Below are 24,938 nucleotides of genomic sequence, written 5' to 3'. Positions count from 1 at the left end.
CGCTTGTGCCACTGTGGCTGCCTGCTGGTTTGGCATCGCGACCATTTCTTTCTATCTTGAAAAATTGTTCGCGATTGTGAATGCATACTTATTCCATGCTGGTGTTTTATTGAGTGGACGTGAAACATCAATCCGCGGAAATTCGAGTGGTGCTAATGCTTCAGATAACCTCTGCAATGGTAGTCTTGTTCGATACAAATCTGCTTTCTGTGTGCAATTCCACAGATAGTGGTTTACGTCCATCTGCCGCTTCCTTTACCAATACCTTTGTGCTGCTCTTCTGTTGGTAGATCTTCAACCTCCATGACTCACTAATATGTGATCATGAGCTTCTTGTAGACTCTATTCCTTAGCTTCGCTGGTAGCACTACCCATGGTCCCAGCTTGGCTTCCTTGCATAGCAACCCATCCTGCATACAAAACTGTGACTGCTAAAAACACTGCTTATATTTTTCACCTGCTCCCTGTGCTGTTTGCCATTGCTTATGCTCATCATCTTCAATACGTAATACTGCTACTTTTCTGCTTAAACCATCAGCATTTCCGTGCTTCTTCCCAGGTTTATGCGTGACTTCAAAATGAAATTCCTTTGTCTTGCTGCGCATTGTGGCAACCTACTACAAGGATCTTTAATCCCAACAACCGTTTTAATGATGCATGATTTGTTATTACTCTAAACTTTACACCGTACAGGTAACATTTGATATATGTGATTTCATAACTAAGGCTGAACATCTCTTTCTCCGTTGTGGAATAATTTCTTTCTCGATGCGTAAGCTACGGGACGTTCTAGGCCTTCTACCTCTTGTGACAACACAAAGCCAAGTGCATTTTTTGATGCATCACATGATAAAGAGCACTGAAAGACCTGAGTCGAAACAAGGCCCCGGGAGTAGACAACATACCATTGGAACTACTGACGGCCTTGGGAGAGCCAGTCCTGACAAAACTCTACCATCTGGTGAGCAAGATGTATCAGACAGGCGAAATACCCTCAGACTTCAAGAAGAATATAATAATTCCAATCCCAAAGAAAGCAGGTGTTGACAGATGTGAAAATTACCGAACTATCAGTTTAATAAGTCACAGCTGCAAAATACTAACGCGAGTTCTTTACAGACGAATGGAAAAACTGGTAGAAGCCGACCTCGGCGAATATCAGTTTGGATTCCGCAGAAATATTGGAACACGTGAGGCAACACTAACCCTACGACTTATCTTAGAAAATAGATTAAGGAAAGGCAAACCTACATTTCTAACATTTGTAGACTTAGAGAAAGCTTTTGACAATGTTGACTGGAATACTTTCTTTCAAATTCTAAAGGTGGCAGGGGTAAAATATAGGGAGCGAAAGGCTATTTACAATTTGTACAGAAACCAGATGGCAGTTATAAGAGTCGAGGGGCATGAAAGGGAAGCAGTGGATGGGAAGGGAGTGAGACAGGGTTGTAGCCTATCCCCGATGTTATTCAATCTGTATATTGAGCAAGCAGTAAAGGAAACAAAAGAAAAATTCGGAGTAGGTATTAAAGTCCATGGAGAAGAAATAGAAACTTTGAGGTTCGCCAATGACATTGTAATTCTGTCAGAGACAGCAAAGGACTTGGAAGAGCAGTTGAACGGAATGGACAGTGTCTTGAAAGGAGGATATAAGATGAACATCAACAAAAGCAAAACGAGGATAATGGAATGTAGTCGAATTAAGTCGGGTGATGCTGAGGGAATTAGATTAGGAAATGAGACACTTAAAGTAGTAAAGGAGTTTTGCTATTTGGGGAGCAAAATAGCTGATGATGGTCGAAGTAGAGAGGATATAAAATGTAGACTGGCAATGGCAAGGAAATCGTTTCTGAAGAAGAGAAATTTGTTAACATCGAGTATAGATTTAAGCGTCAGGAAGTCGTTTCTCAAAGTATTTGTATGGAGTGTAGCCATGTATGGAAGTGAAACATGGACGATAAATAGTTTAGACAAGAAGAGAATAGAAGCTTTCGAAATGTGGTGCTACAGAAGAATGCTGAAGATTAGATGGGTAGATCACATAACTAATGAGGAGGTATTGAATAGGATTGGGGAGAAGAGAAGTTTGTGGCACAACTTGACTAGAAGAAGGGATCGGTTGATAGGACATGTCCTGAGGCATCAAGGGATCACAAATTTAGCATTGGAGGGCAGCGTGGAGGGTAAAAATCGTAGAGGGAGACCAAGAGATGAATATACTAAGCAGATTCAGAAGGATGTAGGTTGCAGTAGGTACTGGGAGGTGCAGAAGCTTGCACAGGATAGAGTAGCATGGAGAGCTGCATCAAACCAGTCTCAGGACTGAAGACCACAACAACAACACGATAAATTCTCTATTAAAATCCGGAAATACCAATTACAGAATCGATGTTTCAAAGCTTCTTTTAGCTAATCAAAAGCATGCTGGTACTCTTCTGATCACACCAATTTAGTACCCTTTTTTAACAGTTATGTCACCTGTGTGGTAATAGCTGAAACTCCTTTTACGAACCGGCATTAATAGTCTGCGCCTCCTAAGAACAATTGGAACTCCTTTACAGATTCTGGTACAGGAAATTCACGTGCAGCTGTAACTAATCTTTGGTCTGTTTTAACCCTATCTTATGATATGACCTACGTTCTACCTCTTCCATCACAAAATTACACTTATCTGTACTGAATGGTAACTTCGCTGCTTTTAACCTTAGGAATTCATCCCGTAACTGGTGAATATGCTGTTCCATATCATTCCCATAGACGATTATGTCATCCAGACACATTAAGGATTGCCATGGTTAAAAACCTGTGAGTACTCCGTCCAACAATCACTCAAACGTTGCAGGTGTATTGTCTAATCCAATTGGCATTCTTTTGAATTGGTAGTGTATCCATGACGCCAGAAACACTGTTTTGTGTCGATCCCGTGGTGCAACCTCTATCTGGCGATAACCAGTCTTCAAATCCAGTGTTGAAAAATATTTGCATTGACCTAAATAATCCAAGGTTTCTGTGATGTTTAGCAAAAAGTAGGAGTCCGTTATCCTTTTCACATTTAGATGTCTGTTATCTCAGCAGAACCTGTATTTTCGTGTTCAATCCCTTGATTTCTTTCACTTTTCCAGCCCCAACATGCACTATTACTTTCTTCAATTATTCCAGCTTTCAGCTGTTGATCGATAAATTGCTCCAAAATTGGCTGCAAGTACCTAGGCATTCTGTATTGTTTATGGTAGACTGATGATGCGTTTCCCATTCGTAAACGGTGTTGTGTAGTATGCGTAATTGGTAATGGGCTTTTTGGAAAAAGTAAATCCTTTCATTCCAAAAGTAATTTTTCCATCCGTTCCCTATTGCCTCCATCTACGTGCTTCTCTTTTCGTCATAGTGCAGTTCATTGGTGTCTGGCGGCGATTATCCATAACTGACACCCCTATTGTTCCATTCTTCTTCGTCCAGGATATCCAACCCCTTTGTTAATCTATGTCCTTTGCACTAAATTGTCTATAGAAACAGGTACCTTCTTTTCACCCTTTATATCTTTTATGCATACAGTACCTCTTTTAACTAAGTAACCTGCCTGATCTAGTACTTCATTCTCTTATAACAGTTCTAGGACACGCAAAATTGCTACTGGCAAGCTAGACTCAACACTGACCCAAAGAGGTTTCCCAGTACCTATAGGTACGCAGTCATGCGAATCAAGTCTTAGTGTGATCATTAGTGGGACTAATCGCTTCATCTTTCGATATCAATTATGGCACACTGCTGATAAAAGAAATCTGATTCTAGACCCATATTGTAGGCCTGACTCACATGTGACACAATTTCTACACACTGTTTGAATTGAACCATATCCAGGCAAAAGTTTATGTCCACCGATCCTAATGGTGTGACATCTTTATACCCCACAGTCCATGCAGTCTGTACCGTGATGGGTCCCACTAGATCACTAATGTTCACCGACGCATGTGCCCCTGTGTCCAATAATATCGTGCAACCCTTTTTTCCTACCGTTCCTCTTATTGCACAGTCCATCTCTGCATACGAGTTCGTAGCATCCAGTCTTACTGGTAATGACTGTAGCTGGACTTGGGTTCCATTGGCATTTAACACCTTATTCTTTCCCGGTCCTCTACTTCTAAAACTATTACTGCCAATTGCTTTCTTTATCCACATCACCCTGAGCCTGGCGAAACTGCCTCGTTACATGCTCTTTTCGTCCACACTTGAAACATTTTATATTAGCTGCAAACACTGTCCATTTACCCTGCATTCCAGTAGACACGTCGGTCTCCTCACATTATAGCTAACTGCACTGCTGAGCACAAATCTCTAGATCCTCTGTCCGTACATGTCTTGGCATTTCCGCATGTAACCCTGTTAGAAAATCAGCTCAGCAACGCCCTGTGCTCTGCTTCTTGCAAAATAATTTCATTGGCTGCAGCATCCTCTCCTAATTCATAGGTACATCCATTAATTTTCCTTTTCCTATCCGCAAATCGTTCTACAGTTTCCATGCCTCTCTTAGTTATCATTCCAAAAGCTTCCCTATAGTGTCTGACTCTATTTCGCTTAGCATATCTGTGAATGAACCCTTCTTTACATTCTTCGAATGTTGTGGCTCCCTTAAGAGCTTCTGTATACCCTACATAAGTTTTAGCTTCCTCTGTTAATGTGCAACTCTGTTTTGCAACACTCAATAATTCCTTATGAGGCCACCCTTCCGTCTCATACAGATTTCCAAGACTTACCACAAAGATCTGCACATGTTCGGTTGCCTTACCAGAAAAAGTAGCAGTTAAACTTGCAACTGACAAATCTACATCCCGTTGTGAAAATCACGATTCTACCAATCCGTGCACTTCTGTATTATCCGCTGTTACGTGTGCTATTTTTTCTGACAATATGCGTACTGCTTCCAGATCTGACACACATTGTATCTCTGGTTCTGTCGAAGCTTTGTCCTTGACAACACTCAGTTTGAAGCTATCACTCACAAGACAAGAAAACAAAGTACATTAACTTAATTCTTCCTAACCATATGTCCCCATCAATTACATGCATAACATTTTGCTGGAACTGAATCCACACATGGCAGAGAGTTTCTCTCAAGGTCAACTATGTACGAGGGCAGTTCAATAAGTAATGCAACACATTTTTTTTCTGAAACAGGGGTTGTTTTATTCAGCATTGAAATACACCAGGTTATTCCCCAATCTTTTAGCTACACAACACTATTTTTCAACGTAATCTCCACTCAATGCTACGGCCTTACGCCACCTTGAAATGAGGGCCTATATGCCTGCACGGTACCATTCCACTGGTCGATGTCGGAGCCAACGTCGTACTGCATCAATAACTTCTTCATCATCCGCGTAGTGCCTCCCACGGATTGCGTCCTTCATTGAGCCAAACATATGGAAATCCGACGGTGCGAGATCGGGGCTGTAGGGTGCATGAGGAAGAACAGTCCACTGAAGTTTTGTGAGCTCCTCTCGGGTGCGAAGACTTGTGTGAGGTCTTGCGTTGTCATGAAGAAGGAGAAGTTCGTTCAGATTTTTGTGCCTACGAACACGCTGAAGTCGTTTCTTCAATTTCTGAAGAGTAGCACAATACACTTCAGAGTTGATCGTTTGACCATGGGGAAGGACATCGAACAGAATAACCCCTTCAGCGTCCCAGAAGACTGTAACCATGACTTTACCGGCTGAGGGTATGGCTTTAAACTTTTTCTTGGTAGGGGAGTGGGTGTGGCGCCACTCCATTGATTGCCGTTTTGTTTCAGGTTCGAAGTGATGAACCCATGTTTCATCGCCTGTAACAATCTTTGACAAGAAATTGTCACCCTCAGCCACATGACGAGCAAGCAATTCCGCACAGATGGTTCTCCTTTGCTCTTTATGGTGTTCGATTAGACGAGGGACCCAGCGGGAACAAACCTTTGAATATCCCAACTGGTGAACAATTGTGGCAGCACTACCAACAGAGATGTCAAGTTGAGCACTGAGTTGTTTGATGGTGATCCGTCGATCATCTCGAACGAGTGTGTTCGCACGCTCCGCCATTGTAGGAGTCACAGCTGTGCACAGCCGGCCCGCACGCGGGAGATCAGTCAGCCTTGCTTGACCTTGTGGCGATGATGACACACGCTTTGCCCAACGACTCACCGTGCTTTTGTCCACTGCCAGATCACCGTAGACATTCTGCAAGCGCCTATGAATATCTGAGATGCCCTGGTTTTCCGCCAAAAGAAACTCGATCACTGCCCGTTGTTTGCAACGCACATCCGTTACAGACGCCATTTTAACAGCTCCGTACAGCGCTGCCACCTGTCGGAAGTCAATGAAACTGTACGAGACGAAGCGGGAATGTTTGAAAATATTCCACAAGAAATTTCCGGTTTTTTCAACCAAAATTGGCCGAGAAAAAAAATGTGTTGCATTACTTATTGAACTGCCCTCGTACATCTAACAGGCACTAACCAATCGTGACTTCCATTACCTCTAAAACTAGGCAAATCCACTGGTTTTATACTTGCAATAAAAGATGCACAACTATCGAACTTTTTCTCCATAACCAAAATACAATCAAAATTTCTGGACTCACCGTACTGTGGGTTGTAGGTTCAGACGTTTCTGAGAAGGCGATGTCAGTGATCTGACACCGTGTTAGATGACTCACGGAGTGTCACCTGCGGAGGGTGAAATGAGACGTCAGGACGACAGTAGATTCGTTTAATTAACTTCTTTATTCTGGACGTCGGCCATAGTGCATCAAGAACAGCTTTGTGAAGGTGTCCAGTTGCCTCCCATGCGAAACAATAGACGTCCAACATTCCTAATTGTACAAAGAGCGGCGCTGAGCATGATGTCATTCAAATGCCGCTGTCAGCGACGACTTTGGCTGCGACCGTGATGATGGCGCGGCGGTGCAGCTGACGACTCTGCGGGGCAGCTGTGACCTCCCTCCAGGAGCGGGCGGCCCTCTGCTCCAGCGGGACACACTTGTGACTCAGACCAGGCTGCCCCGTCCCGTAACGGATCCCGTACTGCATTCCAGGATGTCCCCCTAGGTGTCACAGGCTCATGGTGTATCTGTGACACTGAGATGAGAATATTTTAGTACACGAATGTTTGAGTACTTATACCCTCCAGACTATGTTCGTTTAGGGCTTACGACGCATACTCTAAACACTTTTGTGGTGGCAAGTAAGCAAAGGCTTCCGTCCTTCCGCTAGCATATTGCAGCGTCGCCTGTTGCTACAACACGCCTGTTGACTGTGTTTTGTTTCACAATGCATAACACTCTTGCCTGCTTGCGGCTCTCTCTTTCACATCTCACTTCCGCTCTGGCATACTTTTTGACCGGATAATTACATTCAAACTTTTCGTCGCTGCCACCCCGACCCCCCACCCTCTCTCTCTCTCTCTCTCTCTCTCTCTCTCTCTCTCTCTCACTCACACACACACACACACACACACACACACACACACGGGGGGGGGGGGGGGGAGAGATGAAAAAAAAACTCTCGCTTTCTACATATTCACTATTCCTGGGGTAAAACTTAAGCAACAGGCATGACGTATTAATTTGTTACTTCTTTGGTACTAATTATGTTCGCAGCACAGTGTGCAAACAATATCTACATAAACCATCGAATGTACGTACAGAATTATATGACTGTACGACACATAGTTCAGGAGATATGTCATAAACATTGAGATGCATAGAAAACTAGCGTTTGCTTAGAATGGAGTGCATATTACACCGACTATACTCATCCAGTGTTTGATGGAAGTCGAATTACAGCACATAGCGACTTCCAGCAAACTTCAAACATAATTTCAAACCCCCTTATAAACTATTTCTCAGTTACATGCTTAAAATGGTTCAAATGGCTCTGAGCACTATGGGACTTAACTTCTGAGGTCATCAGTCCCCTAGAACTTAGAACTAGTTAAACCTAACTAACCTAAGGACATCACACACATCCATGCCCGAGGCAGAATTCGAACCTGCGACCGTACGGTCGCGCGGTTCCAGACTGAAGCGCCTAGAACCGCTCGGTCACTCCGGCCGGTTACCTGCTTAATGTCAAGTATTTAACACATTACTCATTTTTAAAGTAATCATAAGGCTGAAGTTGTTTTATACACTACTGGCCATAAAAATTGCTACACCACGAAGATGACGTGCTACAGACGCAAAATTTAACCGTCAGGAAGAAGATGCTGTGATATGCAAATGATTAGCTTTTCAGAGCATTCACACAAGGTTGGCGCCGGTGGCGACACCTACAACGTGCTGACATGAGGAAAGTTTCCAACCGATTTCTCATACACAAACAGCAGTTGACCGGCGTTGCCTGGTGAAACGTTGTTGTAATGCCTCGTGTAAGGAGAAGAAATGCTTAGCATCACGTTTCCGACTTTGATAAAGGTTGGATTGTAGCCTATCGCGATTGCGGTTTATCGTATCGCGACATTGCTGCTCGCGTTGGTCGAGATCCAATGACTGTTAGCAGAATATGGAATCGGTGGGTTCAGCAGGGTAATACGGAACGCCGTGCTGGACCCAAACGGCCTCGTATCACTAGCAGTGGAGATGACAGGCATCTTATCTGCATGGCTGTAACGGATCGTGCAGCCACGTCTCGATCCCTGATCAACAGATGGGGACGTATGCAAGGCAACAACCATCTGTACGAACAGTTCGACAACGTTTGCTGCAGCATGGACTATCAGCTCGGAGACCATGGCTGCGGTTACCTTTGACGCTGCATCACAGACAGGAGCGCCTGCGACAGTGTACTCAACGACGAACCTGGGTGCCCGAATGGCAAAACTTCATTTTTTCGGATGAATCCAGGTTCTGTTTACAGCATCATGATGGTGGCATCCGTGTTTGGCGACATGACGGTGAACGCACGTTGGAAGCGTGTATTCGTCATCGCCATACTGGCGTATCACCCGGCGTGATGGTATGGGGTGCCATTGGTTACACGTCTCGGTCACCTCTTGTTCGCATTGACGGCACTTTGAACATTGGACGTTACATTTCAGATGTGTTACGACCCGTGGCTCTACCCTTCAAAAAAATGGTCCAAATGGCTCTGAGCACTATGGGACTTAACATCTATGGTCATCAGTCCCCTAGAACTTAGAACTACTTAAACCTAACTAACCTAAAGACATCACACAACACCCGGCCATCACGAGGCAGAGAAAATCCCTGACCCCGCCGGGAATCGAACCCGGGAACCCGGGTGTGGGAAGCGAGAACGCTACCGCACGACCACGAGATGCGGGCGCTCTACCCTTCATTCGATCCCTGCGAAACCCTACATTTCAGCAGTATAATGCACGACTGCATGTTGCAGACCCTGTAGCGGCCTTTCTGGATACAGAAAATGTTCGACTGCTGCCCTGGCCAGCACATTCTCCAGATCTCTCACCAACTGAAAATGTCTGGTCAATGGTGGCCGAGCAACTGGCTCGTCACAATACGCCAGTCACTACTCTTGATGAACTGTGGTATCGTGTTGAAGCTGCATGGGCAGCTGTACCTGTACGCCATCCAAGCTCTGTTTGACTCAATGCCCAGGCGTATCAAGGCCGTTATTAGGGCCAGAGGTGGTTGTTCTGGGTACTGATTTCTCAGGATCTATGTACCCAAATTGCGTGAAAATGTAATCACATGTCAGTTCTAGTATAGTATATTTGTCCAATGAATACCCGTTTATCATCTACATTTCTTCTTGGTGTAGCAATCTTAATGGCCAGTAGTGTACATGAGAGTTTTATTCTTTGAAGAATTGTAAGTTTACAAGGAACTTGGCAGTATGAGTCGACTTATGAGTATGACGTTGCATCTCATCTTTCCTAGATGCATGCACTGTTTAGGCTGGAAAGGTTGTCCTAGAGTGGTTGTATCCTCTCATGAGGCAATCTGATCCACAGCTGTTTCACTGGACCTTGATATCCTGGATACTTGCATTGAGACGGAGGTCGTGTCGAAACGTATTCTGTAGAGGACAGATCTAGGGATGTTACTGGACACTTGAGTACCTCAATATCATGCAGATACTTCATAAGGGCATACGCTATGTGTAGACGACCACTGTCTTGTAGAAAAATGACAGCACAATATCGTCACATAAGAAGTAACAAATGAGAATGTAGGATGTCCGTGGTGCACCGTTATACAGTATCAATTCCCTCAATCAATACCATCCGTGACTTGATGCCGGAAGTTACACTGCTGCGTCTGTCCAAAAGATTGGAAAAATGGGACGTCTCCCCAGGTCGCCACTCTACTCGCCGACGATGGTCATCCAGCGTACTGCAGAAACGTGATTCAGAGCTGAACGCAGTGGAACACCATTTGCAGTCTGCGCTTCCCGGCCATGGCACTGCTCCAAATGCAACCGTTTGTGTTGTCGGACGTGCTTAACCAGAATCTTGTCGACGAGTATGCCTTCTTTTGTTCCCAGCAGTCCAACATCGGGCCACTTTCACAGCCAAATGCCCCACAAATGTGGATTCGACCGGCTGGCCAAATGAACGAGACCGACAGTGAGGCCCGTTTCAAACGTTGTCAGGTGTTGATAACGCTGTCTCACATTAGAACGCAGTATCCCCGTGTCCCTCACAAGGATCACGAAACGTCTGACGCTGTTCAAATTTCTGATATACCCTCCCAGACCTGTTAACTGCACTAGTGCAGTCTGGTTTATGAAGATACACTGACATCCGACCATGTCTTTTGCGTGTTTAAATTTTTTTGTCAGGTAGTGCAGCTTTATCTCGCATTTCTCCATTTCTTCACACTTATTTTCCCTCCACTTTTCTTTCGTCTTTTAAGTCTCTCTTCTTTGAATTTGTTATTTAATCTTCTGTACATTCTTTTCCTCATTGGATATGTTTTACCGCACCCTTCTTTCTTCCTCCTACTCCATACTTTCTTCACTAATGTAATCTCTTCCCTTCTTTTCCTGTATCTGTGTACTCATTGCTGCTGCTTTTGAATTACCTCTCATGGTTAATTATTTGTCTTTCACCTTCATCTATTTATTTCCCCTCTACCTTTTTGCTAGGAAATTTTTCTTCTAGCAATTTACATTTATCTTTAAACTGAAGTGTTTGAGTGTTCTCATTTTATTCCACTTTCTTTTCTTATATGGTGTTTTCATTTCCCCAATGTCAAATTATGGGCTGGTTCTGAATATGAATTTGCATTCTGGTGTAAAATTGCTCTATCTCCATTGTACTAAGATGTAATCTGTTTGAAATTATTTACCCATAAACTTGTGATGTCTACGTTAAATGTCTTCTGTTATGGTTCCCGATAAGTGTGATTCGAATAAATAGACAATTTATCAGTGCAAGAGCTAACTGATTTTGCACCCACTTCATTTAGTTTTCCCAGTCTACAGTAGGGACTGTATCACCTTTTCTGATGTCCAGTCTCCCGGTATAATAACACGAGCAGTTTTCTTTTCGTGTCAAAAACTTCTTCCATAGTCTCATGTCAACTTTCTCTCTCTTCGTCAGCAAGCTGACTGGTAGCCTCGTGTGAATCTGTTATTACCAGTTGCAGCTTTATTCCCTTTAGTCTTCAAATTATGAGGCAATACTCCAGATTGTTGTACGTAAACAACACATGTATGTTTTCTACAGAGGGTAATATTGTGTAGCTCCTCGTTACTTGGTGTCCAGCCGGTATCAGCAGTCCATGTGGTTCATGCGCCGTCTGCAGGCACCCCACTGGTCTACGTGCACTGCGTGAAGATGAAGGTAGTTCCTCCGCCACTTCCGCCTTTGGGATTCTCTTTATTCCTCTTCGGCCTTCAGAGCTGTTGATCATCTTCATCTGCAGGCTGTTCCAGCAGCCATTGAGGTCATTACGGACGGAGCATAATCCGAAATAGTGGAAAAAAGGGAAAGGAAATTGGCCATGTCCTTTCAAACCAACCATCCCGGCATTATTCGCCTTAAGTGACTTAGCGGAATCCCAAAAAGCGTAAAGCTGGATTGTCAAATGGGTAATTCATCCGCCGTACTTACGAATATGGTTCAAATGACTCTGAGCACTATGGGACTTAACTTCTGAGGTCATCAGTCCCCTAGACTTAGAACTACTTAAACCTAACTAACCTAATGACATCACACACATCCATGCCCGAAGCAGGATTCGAACCTGCGACCGTAACAGCAGCGGGTTCCGGACTGAATCGCCTAGAACCGCTCGGCCACAACGGACAGCCCTCCCGAATACAAATCCATTTTACTCCCACAGCATCACCACGATCGGTGGCAGTCAGTGAGGGAACAAGGTGCATCCAACTGCAGATTATAGAATGCGTTGGAACAAATGATACCTGTGTGGTGAGCTCCGAGATAAAACTTGCATAATTCCAATGACTGCCAGAAAAGGTTGAGAATACTAGCCTTGCTCACGGAATTATAACGAAGCTCACATCCTCCAGCAGTGTCCCCAGAAATGGTGGTGGCCGTCTGGTTCTATGGCGAGTAGAAGACTTGAAATAGAGACTTCAGAAGCTGCGTGGCAGGCCATAGATATGAGAACTATGGGATTAGCTTACAGTGTGTGGGGCGCACATAAGGTTTCTTATTTATTTATTTTTTAAGGGTAAGCGAGTCTCCGGACAGTCAAGATAATGAAAGCTAAATAAGAGTCAAGTATTAGTTTAAGAACCAAAGAAAGCCCTCCCCCATTCGCACGCCCTCTCTCGGCCTCTTCATCAACTGCGGATGCATATGCCACGAACTGCCAGTGTATTGCCATGGCACTCATGTAACACTAGGTGCTGGCTAAAACACGAAATAGACAGCAGTGAGATTGGTTTTGGGAGGTAAATCGAGCTGTACATCGAGAGTAGAGGCCAATGGGATGTATTCGTGGCAGCAAACGTGAAACTCAAATCCACCAATATTGATATTCAAGCTATGCACGAGATTGTTTGTGCATGACCAAGCGCTAGGGCGGGAGGAAGGTGGAAGCAAACAGTTAAAACTCAGTTCTTCAGTTAACAACTAGAATTACCACCTCCAGACGTAACTGTAACACTTAGAGAAAACATCAGGGCGCTTGTACTTACGTTCATCGTAGGTCTGACTTAAAGTTCTTCCATTCTCCAATGACTGAAGGAAACATTAATCATCCAGCAATCGACTGAGATGACTATAGTTTGAAAGTGTTGGTAATGACAAGACACCGTGCGAGGCATTTCTAAATGCCTTCTCTGAATCTGCTCCTAACATTTAGTTCGGAAGTCCACTCATGATTGCCGGCCAGAGTGGCCGTGCGGTTCTAGGCGCTACAGTCTGGAACCGAGCGGGCGCTACGGTCGCAGGTTCGAATCCTGCCTCGGGCATGGATGTGTGTGATGTCCTTAGGTTAGTTAGGTTTAAGTAGTTCTAAGTTCTGGGCGACTGATGACCTCGGATGTTAAGTCCCATAGTGCTCAGAGCCATTTGAACCACTCATGATGTGAATATATTAGAAATAATAGCAACAGGTGGACCTGACATCTTTGAGGATGTCCTAATTGAATCTGGCATGAGTGACTATGAGTCAGTTGTTGCAACAGTGTTAACCGAAGTACAGAGGGCAACTAAAAAACAAGTGAAAAATGTACGTACTTAGATAAATAGGTAGGTGGTGGTGTCATCAAGAGGAACTTGAAGCACTTGGCTCTTGACGAGAGCCTGAAGCCGACCGGAGTCGCCGTGCGGTTCTAGGCGCTACAGTCTGGAACCGAGCGACCGCTACGGTCGCAGGTTCGAATCCTGCCTCGGGCATGGATGTGTGTGATGTCCTTAGGTTAGTTAGGTTTAAGTAGTTCTAAGTTCTAGGCGACTGCTGACCTCAGAAGTTAAGTCGCATAGTGCTCAGAGCCATTTGAACCAATTTTTGAGAGCCTGAACAGGCACCTTAGCCCAAGATGAGAAGAATAGTTGATCAAGCGCTGAATACATAAATACCATTACAAGAGTTCATGATGGAAGGGTCCCTCCTGAGTATACAGTACTTGTAAACAAACTCGTAAAGAAACAGTGACTAGTCGACGTAAATGTTTTCTGGGTATGGTACCGCGTCATAATGCATAAAACTACTGCTGCTGGAGGTAAACCAACGTTTCGGCCACGGTTGCAGCGGCCTTCTTCTGGGTCTACTGGTGCGTTCTAGCTATGCAGTGTCCCTTATATTTTGTTGTTATTGTTCACTGCGCATGCCATTACGTCATAATTTTAAAAAGAGAGTTCGTTTCATTGGTCACTTAAGGAAGAAGGTTCAAATGGCTCTAAGCACTATGGGACTTAACGTCTGAGGTCATCAGTCCCCTAGACTTAGAACTACTTAAACCTAACTAACGTAAGGACATCACACCAAAGGCAGGATTCGAACCTGCGACCATACAGGAGCGCGGTTCCGGACTGAAGCGCCTAGAACCGCTCGGCCACAGCGGCCGGCAAGGAAGAAGGAGATGGAACTTAATTTAATAGGTTATTGCGGTGTAGGGAGAGCGTAACCTCTGTTGTCTATTGGCTCTTATGTTATGTTCAATGATTGGTAGTCACCGTAGAATGAGAAGTTGGTTGCTGTTTACCACATGCTGGACGTCGGCCGCGCGGCGGCAGTTACTCACCGGTAGTGCTCGTGCCTCGTGTTGACAGTGCGATCGGTTAAGGTCTGATTGCTGGCAGCCAAGATGGGGCAAGCCTGAGTCCATCCTCTCTATTCGTGTTATTAGGAAGTTTAAGCATTTCGACGGCCCCTCTGATTTTGCGATTCGTGATAACCGGCCGCTTCGCTGAATTTTATTTCTTTTCCGCAGTCTTGCTGATGTTTTGCCACTGCAGATTTGTTGTGTTGCCCTAGACGAATATAGCGCTCTTGTTCCCGAATGCGCGTTGCTACTGGCCTGCCAGTCTCGCTGATGTACGCCTCTTCACATTCGCATTCCACCTTCTACACGCCTGCAGCGTGTAATGCATCCACCTTGTCCTTTGTGGAGCCTACGACGTCCTGTATCCTATGACCACTATAGAAGACAGGCTGCACCACAACCAGGCGAAGGAGTTTGACTATTCGGTCAGTAACATTTTTCACATAAGGTAAGCGCACTGTTGGTTGCAGTTTGTCTATTTCTTGCTTATCTTTCTTACTTGTGTTCGTCGACAAGGCTGTGTGGATCGGCTTACGGCTGTAGCCATTGACTAGAAACGTTGTGCGTAGCCTTTTAAGCTCAGGCGTTATGTTTTGAGCATCGCTTAGGCGCTGTGTACGGATTGCCAAAGAACGGATGATCGAGTTCTCATGCGCTGGTTGGTGGTAGGATTGGGCGTGCAGATACCTTTGTGTATGTGTAGGCTTGCGATATACTCTGTGCCACAGTGTGCCCTCCGTTGTCCTGTATACTTCGACGTCTAGGAATGGAATTCCACCATTCTTCTCTACTACCTCGACTGTGAAATGTATCTTTCCGTGCATGATGTTCAAATATTCGTGAAACTTGTGTAGATCCGTTTCACCATGAGACCACACAGCGAACGTGTCGTCCACATATCTGAACCAGCAACGTGGGCGTGAAGGAGCTGAACCAAGGGCCGTTGCTTTAAAGGCTTCCATGAATATGTCGGCTGCCAGCGGGGATAGGGGAGACCCCATTGCTACGCCGTCTGTCTGCCCGTAGTATTTTCCTTGCCGTCTGAAGTACGTTGAAGTCAGGCACAACTCAGTCAAGTCGCATATGTCTGACGGGATATGCTCCTGAAGGATTCTCGTTCGACAGTGACCACCAATCATGGCGCATAACACAAGAGCCAATAGACAACAGAGGCTACGCTCTCCCTCCACCGCAATAACCTATTAAAATAAAGTTGCATCTCCTTCTTCCTTAAGTGTCCAATGAAACTAACTATCTTTTTAACAGTGAACAGTAACAACAAAATATAAGCGACATTGCATAGCTAGAACACACCAGTAGACCAAGAAGAAGGCCGCTGCAACCGTGGCCGAAACGTTGGCTTTTCTCCAGCAGCAGCAGTTTTATACATTATGACGCGGTGGCATACCCAGAAAACGTTTATGTGGACCTCTGGCCGCGGAAGCCTACGCAATTGTAAAAACAGTGACTAGTGGACAATAGGTGCCACAAAGTCGTAAGTGTACACATGTCCTTCTTTGGTGGGAAGTATGTAATTCTTTTGATGTCCTACCGCAGTTCCACGTAAAATTCATGTGCAAAGATTCACTTCTCTTAGTTGTTATGTAGTGTTCGTAAATCGTATCGTTACGTAAAAAACCATGTTAATAAATTAGTCGCTAATTATTCTATATAATGAAGCTTAAACGAAATGCTTCTGTGTAAAAAATTTTGAAGTAAATTCGACGTACCCGATAATGATTTCAGTATCTGTAAAGTTTTCATTGTATTTAACATGACTGTTGCGTTAACAAAGAGAGTACCTTCGCAATAATGACAGCGTTAGTCCTCGGTGAAATCGTCGTTAGCTACCTAACGGACAGTCAGATCGTTGGGGAACGTAATTCAGAAGTTATTTTCGTCCTCGTTCATTTTGTTTTAACATTCGCATTTGATGTAAAGTTAGCAACATAAAATGGGAAACAACATGAAACCGTGTTTATTGAATAGTAATCAGAAAGAGTGAAAACAGAAGGGAAGATAGCATTCTGATCTCACTGTGTTATGGTGGTATTCGAATGATAGGCTCCACGAACAAGACCTAACATACGGTCCCTGTTACGAACGTTTTTTGTTTTTTTGTTTTTTTCATTAACTTTATTCATTCCCAACATAATCCACACAGCCAGCCTGTTTTTTATTCAAGTAATTATGTAGGTTGCCCCTTGGAGGCACATAAATACAGGGTGTTTAAAAAAAGTCACAAATTCAGCAGGAGATAGTGCTGGTCAAAGCTATACTGATATGTTCGGAAACCAGTACCTGTTAATATTTGGGCCAATCTGTCCTTTCATTTCCGACTGTCTGTTACATAAAAGTAGATACTAAAGACAATGCTGCATGCGGTCATCATGCTTCTGACATATCCTTCAGCCCTTCTTCACTCTTTCAAATATATCTTGCTCGGCAAGACTTGAACGCGGGACAAGTGCTCAACCATCTGAGGTTGCTGAGTTCGACTCACGAACTATCCTCACAGCTTTACTTCTGCCTGTACCTCGTCTTTTACTTTCCAGGAACGCCAGTCCCGAAAATTTCGCAGGAATACTTCTGTGACGTTTGGAAGTTAGGTGATGGGGCAGTGGCGGAAGTAAAGCTCTGAGGACGGTTTGTGAGTTGTGCTCGGGTAGCTCAGTTGACACAGCACTTGCCCGCAAACGGTCCAGGGTCAAATCCCGGTCTGGCACACAGTTTTAATCTTCCGGAAGTTTCATGACAGTGCACATTCCGTTGCTGATTCAAAATTTATTCCGGGTATCTGAGTCCATTCGGATTGGGTTACATGCATTGGTCACACGCTCCTGTAAAGTCTGCACATTGCAGATGGGCTGGACATAGGCCGACGCCTTTTACTGTCTCCAAAATGGGATGGTGCGCCATAGTGCTTAAACCAGAGTAATTGTCTCCAATAACGATGTTAATTTTTTCGCGCATCTTACTGGAATAGTAAGACGGCCTACACCACCGAATACTACACATTTCAAATCAAAAGTAAAAAGGCCCATATTTTAACAGATATTGATTTCCGGAAATATAACTACAGGAACTTTTTTCTAATTTTGACCAACTCTGTCTCCTGTAGGAATGTGTGATAGTTGTTTTGAAACGCTGTTTTACAGTACGGAATATTGACAAAAGTTATTACATAAATCAACATCACATGATTATTTCGACACATGTTGATCATTTACTGATTTATGTAGCTGACACTTCGTCTACATCCTTGTTTGAATCTCTACCGAGAAATTATGTATCTGCCCAGGATTAAATCGTTTGTTTCTAATAATGTTTTCACTTTCGCCTGCAGTTTGTTTCCTGACGACACAACTTACTGCAGTGATTTCGTGGTCTGTAGTAGGGGCAGCCGAAGACAAGAGATTTGAAATCTTCGAAGCTGCAGTAATGGGGAAATGGGAGATCCTATGATCGAGTCGAAGGCGCGATATTGTCACTTGGAAGTTTGTGCTGCAATTAATTATTTTATGTTAAAGAAGTTTTGGAAGATTAGAGGCCACTGCAACATTATCTCCTCTTTTAATTGCGCATGCCACATGTATTGTCATTCCACTGATTCATTCGGATCCTCGTGATACAGAGGAAGCCGTAAGATACTACTTTGTCGTACTTCATTGACCCAATGTACACTACTTCATTAGCTGAGGAATCCCGTCCGGGAGTCCAGGTGTAGTACTTCCGTGATTTCCTTACATCTCTGAAATCTAATGCCAGGTGGTTCTTTCCCTTCCCATCTGACTTTGTGCTCTGTCTCTAATGACCTCATCATCGTCGGTTCGTTAAACCCTAATCAAAGCGTCGATTTCTTCATTGTCCTTAAATGAGCTGAGTGGTGAGCGCATCTGACTGCCATGCAGCGGGCCCAGATCCGATTCCAGGTCGGGTTGGAGATTTTCTCCACTCCGGGATTGGGCGTTGTGTTCTCCTCATCATCAGTTCATCGTCAACGACACGTAAGCCACCCCCTGCGGCTTCAACGGGAAAGACTTGGTACTCAGCAGGTGGGGACTCCCAGCCATCAATACCATACGATCATTTCATTCCACTGTGACTCTTCAGTTAGAGCATGATCATGATGCTCTTCTTGAAAGTGTCCGTGCTCTTTCTGAGATACGTTAACCAAGTTAATTGCTTGTGTTGTTTTTACTGTGGTGCTTTAACACTATCAGCGCCGATAGTGAGCCTGATAATAATATAATTGTGCCCTCCTATTGTCTGTTTGCCTAACTAAGTCGGTAGCACACTGGACTCGCACTCGGGAGGACGACGGTTCCATCCCGCGTCCGGCCATCCTGATTTAGGTTTTCCGTGATTTTTCTAAATCGCTCCAGGCAAATGCTGGGATGGTTTCTTTGAAAGGGCACAGCCGACTTCCTTCCCTAATCCGATGAGACCGATGACCTCGCTGTTTGGTCTCTTCCCCCAAACAACCCAACTCCTAACTAAGTCCCACTAGAAGTGCTGTGTATTCGGTGGTAAGGGTGCAAATTTAAATCTGCCTCCCCCGTCGCTACACACTATCGAAGTATGCACTACCTGTTCCATCGGAGTTTTTTGAGCCGTCAGCATATAACGATATAAACTTATGACAACTCTTAGATCTGAGCCCGCTCGAAGCATGACTATTCCGGAATCATATAAAATCATATGGACTTCGAGGTTATTAGCGCGATCACCTAGCAGTAGTATGCAGAACCCACGAGTCCTAAGTTCAAATACAAATACAAGCAGAATAATATTTCAGCTGTTTACAAACAGATGTCACACACAAAGTAAGGTAACTGACTGATGCGGCGACAGGAAAGGCATCTTATTGCAGAATTAAAATAATTTCTGACTCAAGGATGGGTGATGATCCGTCATTAGCAGACCGTGTGACGACGGTACGAACGACGAAAGAAAAGAAGCTAATAGCTTGATCAGACCGTCATCTGTAAGGCGATTGGCAGCTAATTTTGCAAGCGATCGCACCATACGGCAGCAATCAACATTTACTGCTGTTGTAATCGTAGAGTAGAGATGCCTCTGCAGTGAGCATTCAAATGCGCAGAACAGTATTTTTGCCGTCAACGTACTTATTGTTAGTCTCATAGGTTACTTACTTCTGACGGCTTGGGTTTACCCGTAATCTATTTGCAGATTTTGTATTTCATTACATCGCTATTAACAGAAAGGTACCATTCGAAAATGCCGTGGATTTTGTACACGTGATTCATAGATACCAGTTAACATTCGATATCTGGAATGAACCTAGATTAAGGCTTCGAAGGATTAAAGCAACGGATTTCCTCTTGCTTTCGACAAGTGTCGCAGCTCAAACTACGGAAAAGTGAGGGATATCCACTGCTCTTGATCGTACCGCCGAATCTCTGTTCTACTAAATCATGCTGCGACGGAATTTCGAAATGACTTCTTGGTATACCAGTGCCGTTGAAAGCGTTCTGAAAAACATAACAGATTGCTAGCCACGGACATCAAGAAAATGGCGATTCACGCCATGTGATTGTCCATATTTTTCTCGGTGTTTCTTTATCCATGTTTTAGGCAAGCACAAAATAATATTGAACATTGTAATTTATGTCTTGGGCACATTTTGTGCGCGAGGGTCCAACATACTACACATTGTGAAAAGTATTCAAAGCTAGGTGTATGTGTAACAAAGCCAACTGACATTTAAAAAATGCGTTTCAGACATTTGAATAAAAACTGATCTCTATGTTCACGTTGCGCCAGTTGACAATTTTTGCTCAAGGCTTAGAAGATTATCTCCTTCCTTTCCATGGGAAGGCAGTCCTCGAAACTTTGTTAAAATTTCATATTTCACTGGCCTAGAAATAGTTTTCTGTACAATATGCCGACGCCAAAGTGTTCGTGGGCACGTTCAATTTACGGGCGTTCTATTTTATTCACTGCTGCGAAAATATAAAAAATACTTTTGAAGTAGAGTTTTACAGATTTATAGTACCGGATGGTTTTCCGGGGGCTGCTTGTGGGCTGTATACATCGCAGTATACTGAAACGTAAAAAAAATATAGTTCCACTTTCTGCCACCGCCTGAAAATATAGCATTGTAACCAGCCAGTGAAAGGTTTCCTGTTTTGACGGTAGTATGTTGTTCTTTTCTTGGTGATGTGTGTCCCATATCTACATGGATACTCTGCAAATCACACTTAAGAACATGGAAGAAGGTTCATCGAACCACCTTCACAAGAATTCTTTATTATTCCAATCTCGAACAGCGCACAGAAGAAACGAACACCTACAACTTTCCGTGCGAGCTCTGATTTCCCATATTTTATTATGAGGATCGTTTCTCCCTACGTAGGTCGGCATCAACAAAATGCTTTCGCATTCGAAGGAGAAAGCGGGTGATTGAAATTTCGTGAGAATATTCCGCCACAGCGGAAAATTCCTTTTTTTATGATGTCCATCCCAAATCCTATATCATGACAGTGACAATCTCTCCCCTATTTCTCGATAATACAAAACGTTCTGCTCTTCTTTGAACTTTCTCGATGTACTTTGCTAATCCTATCTGGTAAAGATCCCATACCGCACAGAAATACTCCAAAAGAGGACGGACAAGCGTAGTGTAGACAGTCTCTTTAGCAGATCTTATGCATCTTCTAAGAGGTCTGGGAAAAAAAACGCTGTCTTTGGTTCGCCTTCCCCCCCCCCCCCCCCCAACATTTTCCATGTGTATTTTCCAATTTAAGTTGTTCGTAACTGTAATTCGTAGGTATTTAGTTGAATTTACGGCTTTAAATTTGACTGATTTATCGTGTAACGGATTCCTTTTAGCATTCATGTGGATGTCCTCACACTTTTCATTGTTTAGGGTCAACTGCCAATTTTCACACCATACAGATATCTTTTCTAAATTGTTTTGACATTCTGATGACTTTATTGGTCGATAAACGACAGCATCATCTACGAACAACCTAAGGCGGCTGCTCAAATTGCCTCCTAAATCGTTTATATAGATAAGTAACAGCAGAGGGCCTCTAACACTACCTTGGGGAACGCCTGAAATCATTTCTGTTGTACTCGACGACTTTCCGCCAATTGTTATGAAATGTGATCTCTCTGACAGGAAATCACGAATCCAGTCAAGTAACTGAGACGATATTCCGTAAGCACGCAATTTGACTACAAGCCAGTATTCAACACTTCGTCTGAGTAAAGAGCTAGTTGTGTTTCATAAGAACGATATTTTCTAAATCTGTGTTGGCTGTGTGTCAACAGACCCTTCTCTTCGGGGTAATTCATAATGTTGGACCACAATATATGTTCCAAAATCCTGCTGCATATCGACGTTAATGATACGGGCCTGTAACATAGTTGAATACTCCTACTGCCTTTCTTGAGTATTGATGTGAACTGTGCAACTTTCCAGTCTTTAGGTACGGATCTTTCATCGAGCGTGCGGGTGTATGTGAAGTATGGAGCTATTGCATCATCGTACTCTGAAAGGAACGTATTTGGTATACATCCGGACCGGAAGACTTGCTTTTATTAAGTGATGAAAGTTGCTTCTCAATTCCGAGGATATCTAATTCTAAGTTGCTCATGTTGTCAGCTGTTCTTGATACTAATTCTGGAATATTTACTTCGTCTTTGATGAAGGAATTTCGCAAGACTGTGTTTAGTAACTCTGCTTTAGCAGCAGTGTCATCGATAGTATTCCACTGCTATCGCGCAGATAGGGAATTGATTGTGTCTTGCCACTATCATAGACTACTTTTAATACGAACAGAATCTCTTTGGATTTTCTGCCAGTTTCGAGACAAAGTTTCGGTGTGGAAACTATGATAAGCGCTCTGCAGTAAAGTCCACACTAAATGCCGAGCTTCTGTGAAAGATCGCCAGTGTTGCACATTGTGCGCTTTATTCGTCGTTTCTACAATACTGGTCCGCAGCTCGTGGTCTAGGGGCTAGCGTTGCCGCCTCTGTATCACAGGGTCCTGAGTTCGATTCCAGGCTGAGGTGGAGATTTGTTTCTGCCCGGGGACAGGGTGTTTGTGTTGTCCTCAGCATTTCATCATCATGTGTGAGAGTGACTAGAAAATGGACTGGGTAAAAATTGAGACTTTGTACGGGCGCTGATTACCGCGCCGTTGAGCGCCCCACAAATAATAATAATCATCATCATCATCTACAATACTGATCTGACCCGTTAGTGTACCAAAGGGAATCAGCTCCGTCGTTTGTTAATTTAGTTGGTATAAATCTCTCAGTTGCTGTCGATACTATTTCTTTAAATTCAGGCCACATCTGGTCTACACTTACCGCTACATTGTTGATTTGAACGGAGTCGAGATAGCCTCTCAGGAAGGCGACAAGTGAATTTTTATATGCTTTTTTGAATAGGTTTATTTTTGGAGGATTTGGGGATAACTATATTCAGTCTAGCTACGACAACCCTTTTTCACTAATCCTTGTAGCCGTTCTGATGCTCGTTATTAGCTCAGGATTATTTGTTGCTAAGGGGTCAAGTGTGTTTTCACAACCTTTACTATTCGAGTGGGCTCATGAATTAACTGCTCGAATTGATTTTCAGATAATGCGTTTAGTACAATTTCGGAAGATGTTTTATGTGTACCTCCGGATTTAAACATGTATTTTCAACATTTCGAGGGTAAATTGAAGTCACCACCACATATAATTGTATGAGTCGGATACTTGTGTGAAATTATACTCAAGTTATCTTTGAACCTTTCAGCAATTGTATCATCTGAATTGGGGGGGTCAGTAAAAGGATCCCGCTAATATTTTACTCTGGTTGCCAAGAATGACCTCTACCCATACTAACTCATAGGGTCTATCTACTTTAATTTTGCTACAAGGTAAACTGCTGTTAACAGCAACAAACACGCCACTGCCAATTGTGTTTAGCCAATCCTTTCGGAACACCGTTAGGTCCTTCGCAAAAATTTCGGCTGAACTTATATCCGGCTTTGGCAAGCTTTCAGTGCGTGTAACGATGTATCAGGGCTTTTTACTAGCGCTTGGAGCTGTGGTACCTTCCCAACTCATCTATGATAAATTACAACTGTTATACTGAAGGTTCCTGGATCTACTTCTTCCTGTTTTCGACCTGAACCCTTTGAGACTGAAGCCCTTTTTGTTTCCCTGAGACCCTCTAACCTAAAGAATCGCCCAGTCCACACCACACAGCCCTGCTATCCGTGTAGCCGCTTCCTGCATGTAGTGGGCTCCTGGAACCCAAACCCAACCACCCTTTGGCGCAAGTGGTGGAATCTGCGCCTACACGGTCGCAGAACCGTCTGAGCCTCTGATTCAGACCGTCCACTCGGCTCTGTACCAGAGGCTCGCAGTTAGTCTTGTCGACTACGCTGTAAATAGTGAGCTCTGCGTTCATCTCGCAAGCAAGGCTGGCAGCCTTTACCACTTCTGATAGCCTCCTGAAACCAAAGAGAGAATCTCTTCCAATCCAAAACGACACACTGGTTGGTACCGATGTGAGCCACCACCTGCAGTTGGCTGCACACTGTGCTCTACATAGCATCCGGAAGGACCAGTTCCACGTCTGGAATGACTCCACTCAGTATGCACACAGAGGGAACATTGGCTTTCTTCCCCTCCTTGGCACCCATGTCCCTAAGGGGCCCTGTACTGTTCCCAACTACCAATAATTCCACCCTTTGTAATTGCCGGGATCTTGCAGGATCAGAGGTTTGCTCTGAAACAGGACAAGCGACTGCATCTGGCTGAAGGACAGTGTCAGCCACAGACGGCACCTGGAACCTGTTTGTCAGACTAACTAGGGACGCCTTACATTCGACCTCCAGGGAAGTCTTTCGCCGCCTCCCACACCCCGAGGCGACCACCCACTCGACCACGGCTGAGGAGTCAAACTCAGTGCAAGTAGTAACTGGGCTCGCCACCTGTGCGTACCGATGGGCGGACCCAGAAGTGCTGCATTTCTGTTGGATCCCCGTAGCCGGCCCACAAGAGTTACGTCCATCCACTGCAGCTTCAAGTTGTGTAACCGAAGCCATCGTAGCCTGGAGCTGAGAGCGAAGTGTCATCAGCTCGGCTCGCATCCGCACAAATCAATTACAGTCCCTATCCATACTAAAGACCGTGGAAAACTACATTACACAGACAAACAAAGGGCTATCGACAAGCGCTTTGTAATCCTGCTGTAGGCAATGAGAAAAGCGCAGGA

The sequence above is a fragment of the Schistocerca americana genome, chromosome 6 (genome assembly GCF_021461395.2).
Source record: "Schistocerca americana isolate TAMUIC-IGC-003095 chromosome 6, iqSchAmer2.1, whole genome shotgun sequence".
In the NCBI taxonomy this organism is placed as follows: Eukaryota; Metazoa; Arthropoda; class Insecta; order Orthoptera; family Acrididae; genus Schistocerca; species Schistocerca americana.
Note: the sequence above shows the minus strand (reverse complement) of the source record.